Consider the following 11,944-nt stretch of genomic DNA (forward strand, 5'->3'; position numbering starts at 1 on the left):
TAATAATATTCACATTTGTAAAGATAGGCTGCTCAAATGGAGTGGAGTCGTGGGCCAGGTCAACGGATTGATTTGTCAATAATAAATTCAAATATTTGGTTCTCTCTACCATGCAGGCAGGTCAAGAATCTTATTTAGATGATGATGATGATTATTGATTACATTTATGAAGGGCGGGGAGAATTGTAATACCCATCAAATATTTTGATTATTTTGTTAGTATATAAATGAGAATAGTTTAAATCTAACGAAATTATGCGTGATATAAAAAAATAAAAAAATTAACAAGTATGAGATCCTCAATAAACAGGATAATCTCTTCAAATCTCATAATTTCAACAGTCAAGAGGGTTATTAATTTGAATTGATTTTTCATTGAAAAGGTCTATGTCTAATTAGATGCTATTTTAGAGGAGTCCATTTCTCTTTTTAAGAAAATGAACTTTGGTTTGAATTTTACTAATTACAAAGCTTCTCTTCCCTTAGAACCTTCCACAATGGTTCCTTGTAAGGGAGGGTCATGATCCAGGTTTAAAAAAAAACAAATTTAGGCCAAGAAAGGTGAAAAAGAATCTAAAAAAACTGTTTCTACTTGTCAGAGAGAGAAAAAAAAAATACTTCACTCTATAATCTATATACTCCTTACCATAGGGCTAAATATGATATTTTTTTTAAGTTATTTATTATGTCTCAAAAATTTAATAGTCGGATCCTCTTCTACAAAATTGTCCATGTGTTTCCTCTGTGAGGGGTCAAATCCTTAAAGATAGCCTTATTTGACTTTTGACCGGCGCATAAAATTAAATTCGCTGGTGACATTTTTTTGGACGATTTTGTCCCTGTCGCGAGACGAAAAAAAAATTGAAAAAAAATAAAATTCATCTCGCGATTGTCGGTGATGTCTTGCAACGAGGCATTTTCGTCCAAAAAAAATAAAGGAGTCACCGGCGCATTTCAAAAAGTCAAATATGAACATCTTTAGTGTCATTCAGTCAAATTTCCCTTGTGAGACTGGGTTGATTTTGGAAACATACAAAAAAAAACTTTATTAATAGAGTATTTAAGCAATTTAATCGTTTATTATAATATCGTTTAAAGTTCTAAAATATATCTCAATTTTTTTATTGAATTGCTTGGAAAAACTAGCATAAACACAAAGAAATTGGTGGAATAGTTTTCAAGAATTTTGAATTTCAAAATGAAGCTTTATTGGCAAAATATGCTTTAGAATACTTTTTTCCAACTATTTTTAAAGGTGCATTTTTAGAAAGGTCCCAAACTATCTTTGAATTTCAAATATGACCTTAAACTCATTAAAAGTTAAAATAAATATCAAAACTTATTTCAACATAAGGTTCAATTTGAACGAAAACAAATTGATTTGATTCTATATAGTTGTTAATAGCGTCTTAATTAGCAAGATAAGGATGATTTATAACTGATTCATGAAAATCAATTAATTTCACTAAATTTATTTATGGGCAAAGCTAAATTAGGAAAAAATCAAATTTCCTTTACATAAGCTACTGTGATATATTTGCATATTTTTTTATCCCCCACGCCTTTACAAATTTAATTAATTACTGATTGCATGCCTTGAGAATATATCTTTGTTTATATATAGGAATTTCCTTCAAGAAAATTGAAAGCCTTGTCATTTTCATCGCAAAATTTATGCATATTTAGTATATATATATATATTATATTTGCTTATAAATTCATTATTCATATATCTTTTTTAATTTTTGGGTATTAATTTTAACCTGGAAAATTAATTAGAAAATGCATGCATATTAAGAATATGCTTACAGAATTGGGTAGATAAATGTAACAAGTTAACTTTATAATATGGAGCATAAAATATCCCTAAAAATGACATATATTAATTATTACTAAGGAATCTCAAATTCAAACCACATCTTACCCACCACTTTATTATGTTTAGAGATGACATTTAATTACCCATTTTTTTTTGTCTTTTTCTTTTAATAACAGATCGTCTAACATACGTAACATATGGTACCGTACCGTACCCAAACTCAATATGTATTGAAAAATTCAATATAAGTAAATTAATTTAGTGGTAATGAAGTTGGCTAAATACTTGCCACTTCAAGTTTCATGACAAATATTTACATCTTTAAGTTTCATGATGATGGTCTTAAAAGGGAAGATCAAGTCAAGTGTAGAGAAAATAAAATTGAAAAAGGTTAAATCAAATATAAGTTGCAGAAATTATATAAGATTAACTTAATTAAGTTCATATGTTGGAGTTTTCATACTTGGGTCACTAAGAAATATTCAAAAATTCATAACCTTTCACTTCAACTTAATAAATTATGTGGGTTATTAAACCACTTAAACTAAGTTAATGAGTTTAAACTATCAATATTAAAATATAATTAGTTAAATATAATTAAATAAACATAGTATTAAAAAATATAAAGATTAAAAATTAAGATATTAACCAGAACTCTTAAAAACAATAATCTTCCAATAACTCTAAAAAGACTAGAATATTCTTAATTTTTTTTAATATTAATTTTTGTTGAGAAAATTACTTTATAACAATGGTAAAATAATAGTTTTTTTAATGCCACAATGAGATAATTGAAAAAATCAAATCAAATCTCAAACAATAAAATCAAATACATAATGAGTTATATTAAAATCTTTTCAAACACATTAAAGATACACTAATACAAAGGCATCTGTTAATAGTGGACTATGAAATAAGAAAAATCTCACCGAAGTGAAATAGTATATGAGAATAACTCAAACAAAGATATAGACGAATCATTTGGTAGAGAACGCCAGGATGATTCCTCATATGTGATTCGAGCCAAAATCGATACCGATCTACTATCTAATTGTCTCGCTAAAACTCTAAATATTTAATCATTACTTTTGTTTATGTTCTCAATCTTTCTATTTTTTTATTGAGAAATGATTGAGAGAGGAAATTTGAGGGAGGAAATGACGTGACGCAATTTGATTAGTAAAAAAATAACAAAATTTTTCTCTTTTCTCTCTCCTCACCTTTTATTCTTTTTTTCAACAGTGATGTAATGACATATTATTCCCTCCCTCAAATTCCCTTCCCATGTCACTCCTCTTTTTTATTATTATATATCTATAAAGGACTTCTTCTCTAAATAAGAAATGGCTTTTTACTTTCACCTCATTTTGTCCAAGCCCATATCACATGAGTTAGTCCCAACAATTTTGGGAAATTGGACGAAATGACCCTAAAAATAGGCCTATTTGCCTCCGTGGTCAGGTTTAATAATATTTGATCTGGTGACCACTTAATTTTTTTGGGACGAAATTACCCTTTTCGCGTAACGCGAAGGGACTTCGCGTTTTGCGAAGTGAGACGCTGTGAAAAGTCCAGAATACCCTTACTATATAATAAAATTCGGCCATCTTTTTTTCATTTCTTTTCTTCCCTTCTCTTTCTTCCCTTCCGCTTTTCTCCTCCTTCTCTCTAATCTCGCCGGCGACGGAGTTAAACGACGACACTCAATGAGCTCCACGACGAGCACAAGCACTGTAACAATTGGTAATTTAATGTATTTCAAGTTTATTGTTGTTCATTTATGCATTTTCGAATCACTGTGTTGTTTAGGGTTTCATCTGATGATACTTCCCGTTTCGTTAAGTGCTTCCCGTTTCGCTAAGTGCTTCCCGTTTCGCTAAGTGCATCCCGTTTTGCGAAGTGCTTCCCGTTTCGCGAAGGGTTTCCATTTCACAGTATTAATTATCCCGTTTCCATTTTTTCTTGCAGCCGAAGTTTTCGTTTTTTATAATGGAGAGTGGAAAGCTGATGCTAATGGAATATGGTTTTTTGATGCCTCTTCAATCAAAACATTGGATTTACCCCAAAGTACTCGTTATGCTGAATTAATTGATAAACTCCATTAAAGACTTCAAGTGCAGAAATCTACGTATGATTTAGTGCTGCAAGTGAAGTATGATATTCCGAATATCACAAATCCTAAACCCGTTTTTATTGAAGATGATGAGGATCTGAACATATATTTATCACGCTTGATTTTGGGTCGAACTGTGTCACCATTGTGTGTGTCTGTAGTAGAGAAGTCACAATTTACTAAAGAAAAGATACCACTACTTACCTACCCAACTCAAGAAAGTATTCTCTCACAATTTACTCAGAAAATTGTACCAGAAGCTTTACCCTCGGAGGTCTTTGTTGAAAGTAATGAAGCCGAAGATAACTCTTTGCCTCACATCCCACTTACTCAGGACTTGCATGCATCGATACCTACACCACATAGTGCGAGAAGAGCATCAACGGGTACACCTACTAGTGCAAGAAGATCATCATTGGGTACACCATGTAGTGCAAGAAGATCATCATTTGGTACACCATCGACAGACATATCACCGACAGACATATCACCGACAGACATATCACCGACAGACCCCTCATTTGCGTTGGCGTTAACTACTAAAACCGTATTGGAAGTCGGTGCCTTGTTTGAAAATAAAAAAGAACTACAACTGATGCTATATAAATATGCGATGACTAATCATTTTGAATTCAAGGTGGAGAAGTCAAGAAAACATCTTTGGTATGTGAAATGTTTGGATGAGAAATGCAAGTGGAGATTGCGTGCCGTGAAAGGTAAATTATCTGAGATGTTTGAGATCCGGAAATTCGACCAACAACACTCATGCTCAGTTCTATCGAGGCTAGAGAAAAAAATGCAAACACCAACATGGGTTATTGGGCAGTGCGTGAAGAGTAAGTATATGGACCATCACCATAATCACTTGCCTAAGAAAATAATTGAAGACATGCAGGCAACTTATGGGGTAAATTTGACTTATAATAAGGCTTGGAGGGCTAGGGAAATGGCATTAGTGGCGGTGCGAGGAACGGTTGAGGATTCATATGAAAAATTACCCTCATACCTTTACATGTTGGAGAAGCATAATCCTGGTACCATAACAGACATCCAAACAGACGAGGTCGGGCACTTCAAGTATATGTTCATGTCCTTAGGCCTCTCTATTAGGGGTTTCAAAGCATTTTGTCGTCCCGTATTGTGTGTTGATGCCAGTTTTCTTAAGCACAAGGTGGGAGGTCAACTATTGGTGGCTATTGCATTAGATGCTAATGAACAATTATATCCTGTCGCATTCGGAGTTGTTGATTCAGTTGGACTTATTTTATGCAAAAATTGAGAGAAGCAATTGAATTAGTTGATGATCTCGTCTTCGTATCCGATAGACACCCAAGCATCGCCAATGCCTTATGTGCTGTTTTTCCAGAAGCATACCACGGTGCGTGCACATATCACATAAAGATGAATATCAACGCGAAATTCAAAACTGATAATTGTCATATGGAGTTTGATATGGCTTCTCGTGCGTACACTGTCCACGAATTCAATCGTTTTTTGACAAGATAAGGGTTAAAGATAATAGGATTGCTGCCTATTTGGAAGAAATTGGATTTCAAAGATGGAGTAGAGCATTTTTCCCCGGTAAGCGATACAATCAACTAATAAGCAATTATGCTGAGAGTTTTAATAGTCAGAGCAGGGAAGCCAGAAAGTACCCCATTTCCTCAATGGCCGAGTATTTAAGATTGACAATACAAGGTTGGTTTAATGAGAGAAGAGAAAGAGCGTCCAACCACCGAGAAGTGTTATCTCCAACATATGAAAAGTGGTTACGTGAGGGATTCGAGAAGGCTAGATTCTATACAGTATCATCGCTTAACCGATTCGAGTTTTATGTGCATGACAATCAGTCTCATTTTAAAGTCAATTTGAAAGACATGAACTGCACTTGTAGGGTATTTGAAGTTTCTGGTCTTCCTTGTACTCATGCAATGGCTGCTGCCCGTCACCGCAATTTGGTTTGTTATGACTTTTGTTCAAGGTATTATTCAGCTCACATGTTTAATTTATTTAACCAATTGTTTAATCATTTTATTTTCCATTCTTACAGGTATTACACAACTGAATCTTGGATGAATGCATATGCGGAGACATGTTACCCTGCTGGTGATGAAGACGATTGGGATATTCCCGAAATGATCAAGGAACGCGTATGTCTAAAACCACCTGTCAAGGTTAAGAAAGGGCGCCCACAAACAAAGCGTAGGTCATCTCAAGGTGAGGTACGTAAGGCTCCGAGACGATGCAGCTCATGTGGTGGACTAAGACATAATAGGGCCACATGCAAAGCAGTCATGCCTGCACCATCTACTGCAAAAACATCATCATCTAAGCATCAAGACTCATCTTCTCAACAGCACGAGCCATCATCTCAACAATATGAACCTTTAGATTGATTGGGATAAGTTGTATAAGTGTTTTGGATAAGTTGTATTATGTTTTGGATAAGTTGTATTATGTTTTCGGATAAGTGTTAATCGGATAAGTTGTACTCGGATAAGTTGTACTCGGATAATGTTAATCGGATAAGTTGTAATCTGTATGTTGTATCTAGTTTATCTGTGTACTGAAGGAGTACTTAACGTTTCGTTAAGTACTTATCGTTTCGTTAAGTACTTATCGTTTCGTTAAGTACTTAACGCTTCGTTAAGTTAAACTTGGTTTAAGTTAAAGTGAGTTTAAGTTAGTTACTTGGTATGATTTATGTACATTGATTTATATGTTCAATTCTTTGGTATGTAAATATCAGACTACCAACCAACCAGACTACATTAAAACTACAAATATTTTAACATGAAATGTAACTTAAGTTGAAGTTCTACCCAAAAAGTAATACAAGTTCAGAATACATAAGCACAAGTCAAGTTCTATCCAAAAATCAATAAACGATTACAATACAAACTAAGGTTCTGTAATTTGATGAAATAACCGGACCGCCATCTTTTGTCGAAAAAACTCCATTTCATTGGAAGTCACCTTCTCTACACCTAAACCAACAGTCAAGTATTCCATGTGCATAAGCATAAATACACCACAATCCCCACTTTCTGCTGCTCTAGGGACTTCCCCATATTTGGCGACTGCATTTTTGGCTGGGTGTGGCAACCTTTTATATGTCAGTTTCTGGAAATTGAAATTAGGATACCGTTGTAGCTCAGCATCACTGGCTCCCATTGCATATATTCGTGGAAACATCTCACACAAAGGTCTCAGGTATGGATCGAGATTCCTATAAATACTCGAGTCGCAGTCATAAACGTCAATGTGATTATCTTGTACACGAACGACGCACAGTACCCAATGCTTGTTGCCAATGTTTAAAGGCACGTAAATATCGTCTACTTGTGGCCATTCTGGCATATGTCTATGGTCCGCACCCCAGAAGTACTGAGCAAATACCTCTGATATTGGAAAATTTTCAGGATCTTTTTTAAAGTTCGGGTACTCTCGCCTCATCATATCTGCTAATAAGCAATCCCCTATTGATACTTTACAATGTTTATATGTCTTGGGATATTGCTCAATCCTTTTGCGTAACAAGTGGCAGACTGCGTCGACTTCCTACAAAATGGGGGAAAATGCAGCATATATCAAAAACCTTATTCATAAGTTAAAGAATTAATATGAAATGCAAGACTTACAGGATCTTTAAGCCATGTGCACTTTGTTAGAACTCTAACAAACAACTTCTTTCGTGCTTCGCAAGTAAACACAGTCTTTGTCTCATCATTGGTGGCTACATCTTTCAACCAATTCTGTAATTGAACCAACAACTCATCATCAAATTTTTGAAGGGGATTGATAGTTAATGGATCATTCGTCTTTGGCTGTTTTGACAAAGAAGGGTTGGTGTAGTCTTCATCTTTCTTCTACTTCCTCACTCTTTTTTTGGGAACTACTCCTTTAGGTGGAGTGTTGTATAATTGGAAATCATCATCATCGTTCTCATCCTTCCCATCCCTCGAATCCTTCCCATCTTTCCCATCGTTCTCATCCTTCCCATCCGTGGCATCCTTCTCAACCTTGACTTTCTTCTCAACCTTCCCAACCTTGAGTTTAACCTTCCCATCCTTGGCTTTCTTCTCAACCTTCTCAACCTTGACCTTATCCTTCTTTTTCTCAATTATTTCTTGCATCATATCGGAGAGCAACATCTCCCCACCATCCACCTTCACATCAGTCTCAATCTCCCCAACATGCACCTTCACCTTGACATCATTCTCAATCTCACCACCATCCACCTTGACATCATTCCCAATCTCACCACCATCCACCTTGACATCATTCTCAATCTCACCACCATCCACCTTCACATCAGTCTCAATCTCCCCACCATCCACCTTCACATTATTCTCAGTCTCCTCCACCTTCACCACACTATCCTCCACCTTCCTATCCTGCAAAAATAGAATAACAGTGTGGTCAACGTTTACTTCCCAAAACATTTGACTTTGCTAATCAAAACTTACCTCAGTTTTATCCTCTACCTTCACACTCTCCTCCTCCACCTTCCCATCCTTCATCTCCATCTCATTCGTCTTCATCTCCTCCACCTTCCCATCCTTCATCTCCATCTCATTTGTATTCATCTCTATCTCATTCGTCATCATCTCCTCCACCTTCCCATCCTGCAAAAAGAAAACAATAGTGTGGTCAGCGTTTACTTCCCGAAACAACATTTGACTTCGCTAATCAAAACTTACCTCAGTTATATCCTCCACCTTCTCACTCTCCTCCTCCACCTTCCCATCCTTCATCTCCATGTCATTCGTCTTCATCTCCTCCACATTCCCTTCCTGCAAAAATAAAACAACAGTGTGGTCAGTTATGAACAACAAAAGATAAGTACTTAACGAAGTGTTAAGTACTTAACGAAGCGTTAAGTACTTAACGAAGCGTTAAGTACTTAGCGAAGCGTTAAGTACTTAACGAAGCGTTAAGTACTTAACGAAGCGTTAAGTACTTAACGAAGCGTTAAGTACTTAACGAAACGATTAGTATCTTTATCTTACCTCAGTCTTGCCCTTCTTTTCCAATTTGCTCTTCTTCTTCTTCTTCTTCTTCCTCTCCTCCATACTATCTAATTTGCCTATTAACGTGGCCATCCTTTGGTTGGATTTGGCTAATAACTGTTCGCACATACTAACAACCAACTTTTTCATATAAGCCTTGTGATGTGCTTGAGTTTCTTCGTAAGCTGTTTTCATCTCTTTGAGCTCCTCCTTCACCTCTTTGATGAGCTCCTCCTTCAGCGCTTTTACCTCCTCTTTCAGCTCTTCACATTTACATCCAACAGAAGATGTTGGAGGTAATCCAGGACTAGTAGCGGATGGGGGACTAGGAATGTTGGCAGGACTAGATTCATAAGCAAGCTTCCTCTTCAGGTTTACTGCTTCTTTGAGATTAAGCACAGCCTTTCTCTTCCGGGTGTTTGGTTTGGAAGTAGGTTCTTCTTGATCATCCTCAGGTTCACTTCCCTCCTCTTCATCATCATAATCCTCCTTCACTAACTTCCCTTCTGTAAATCGCTCAAAAAATTCATCAGTTGACTCATCTATTTGTTCAAAGTCCTCACCACTGTATAACCTCTTCTTCATGGAGGACTCTTCCATCTCAGTTAGATCCGTTGTCTCCAGGGCAGACTTTATCTCGATCAAGGTGTTCTTCCTGTTGGAATGATAGACTAACAACCTTGGGCGTAGAGGATCATTAAGCTCATTCTTTCTAGCAAATTTAGGGACAAAACCTTTGATGACCTCATATGTCCACACTTGAAATGCCAGTGCAAACCCATAAATGTTATAAGCAAAAGGAGCATAAGGATCAGTACTCTTTTTCTTCTTCTTATAATATTTGTGACTGAGATGTCTCATGTTCTTGTTCAAACCCTTGAGGGTGGCTCTAAAGGTCACCTTCCCCCAAGGAAATCGGAGGAAACTTTCCTCGTCTTCGACCATGTGGAGGATTTTTGCAAATACCACCCTCCTTGGGTCAAATGAAAATAGGTACTAGCAAATCAGGCATACCAGCCCCATCTTCCAGGCATCTTCCTTATCTCTACATTTCAAAAAAGCAGTCTCCAACTCTTGCATTACTACACTCGTCTTCCCTTTAAAATATTTTACCAACAGAGGTGGACAACCTCGGCATTCTTCTTCGTTCACCTCAGGAAACCTTCCGAAGTTTAGGCCCGTCACCAAGGCGTACTCTTTCATACCAAACACAAGTTGTTGCCCATTGATATTGAAAGTTATCTCCTTGGAGGTTGAGGTTACCCTCCTAAGCAACATGTGATGTACAATAGTTCCTGAGAACTGCAACACTGGCGCAGAGACTATATATCTGAATTGGGTATTGTACACCTTCTCCACAAGATCCATTTCCTCAAACTTCATAACAATCTTCTTCAGGCAGAGGGCGCTTTTCCAAGAAATCCGTCCAGGGAAATCAGGAACGGTGGTTTCTGCCATCTACAAAAGGAACAACAACAAAAATGTAAGATCATATACATAGACCACATCAAACGTTAAGTACTTAACGAAGCGATAAGTACTTAACGAAGCGTTAAGTACTTAACGAAGCGTTAAGTACTTAGCGAAGCGTTAAGTACTTAACGAAGCGTTAAGTACTTAGCGAAGCGTTAAGTACTTAACGAAGCGTTAAGTAATTCGCGAATCCCTAAACCAGAAACAATAACCAACAACCAGAAACAAACATGCAAATATAATGCAATAATCAATAACCAGAAACAAACATTAAACGCTAAACCTAACCAAATAAACTGAAACAGCCAAAACCCTAAAACTAAACATGCAAATATGAAAACCCATAACCAAAAAAAGACATGCAACAACCAAAAAAAACAAACCTGAGATTTATGGGGAATCAATGATAGAGAGAGAGGACACGAGGGGGACGGGCAGATCGGCCTTGTCAAAGTCTTCAGTGAGACGGTTGTAGTAGAGAGAGAGGAATCGAGAGGATTGAAGAGGGAAAATGGAAGAAATGAATGTCGAAATGTTTTATTTTTTAAAATATATGGTATGGCGCGTGCATATACGCGCGCCTCTTCGTCTTCCTACGCGCGCGTGCAGAAACGCTAAGTACTTAACGAAGCGTTAAGTACTTAGCGAAGCGTTAAGTACTTAGCGAAACGTTAAGTACTTAACGCTTCGCTAAGTACTTAACGCTTCGTTAAGTTCTTAACGCTTCGTTTAGTAACTAGCAGAAACGATATCATCTGCAAATATCATCACAGCCAAAAGAACAATCAATAAGATGAACAAACTAATAAACCAATATGAACAAATATGAACATATATGAACAAATATGACCCAATATGAACAAATATGATTCAATATGAACCAATATTAACCAATATCACCAAAAAGAACATATTTAGGGTTAGGGTTTCATTAAGAAATACAAATAAGAACATAAATCTGTTATATAAACATAGATTCGGGGATTAGGTTTCTTATCTTGTAGATTTATACTTTAGGGCTCGCCGTCGCCGGAGTTTACGCCGCCGGCGACAAACTCAGGAGGAAAGAAAGCTTGAGAGAGAAAGAAAATGAGAGAAATGAAAAAATTTGAGTATATATATCAATACTGTTTCACTTCGCGAAACGCGAACTCCCTTCGCGTTACGCGAAAAGGGTAAATTTGTCCAAAAAAAATTAAGTGGTCACCAGATCAAATATTATTAAATCTGACCACGGAGGCAAATAGGCCTATTTTTAGGGTCATTTCGTCCAATTTCCCACAATTTTAAATGTTTTTTCTATTATAAATTAATGACAATTATTAATATTAACTTATTTTGTAATAGTGTGAATAGAACACCTCTGGTAAAACTTGTATCAATTAGAAAAATCTATTTTCTTTATTTGAAAATATGTACAAAATCTTGATAGAACATACATGTTTATTAAAGTTGATATATAATAGAAATCAACCAAATAAGCTTAATTATTTTTTTAAAATGTTTTATCAATTGCATAAAGAAAAT

Source organism: Impatiens glandulifera, chromosome 5, assembly GCF_907164915.1.
Source record: "Impatiens glandulifera chromosome 5, dImpGla2.1, whole genome shotgun sequence".
NCBI lineage: Eukaryota > Viridiplantae > Streptophyta > Magnoliopsida > Ericales > Balsaminaceae > Impatiens > Impatiens glandulifera.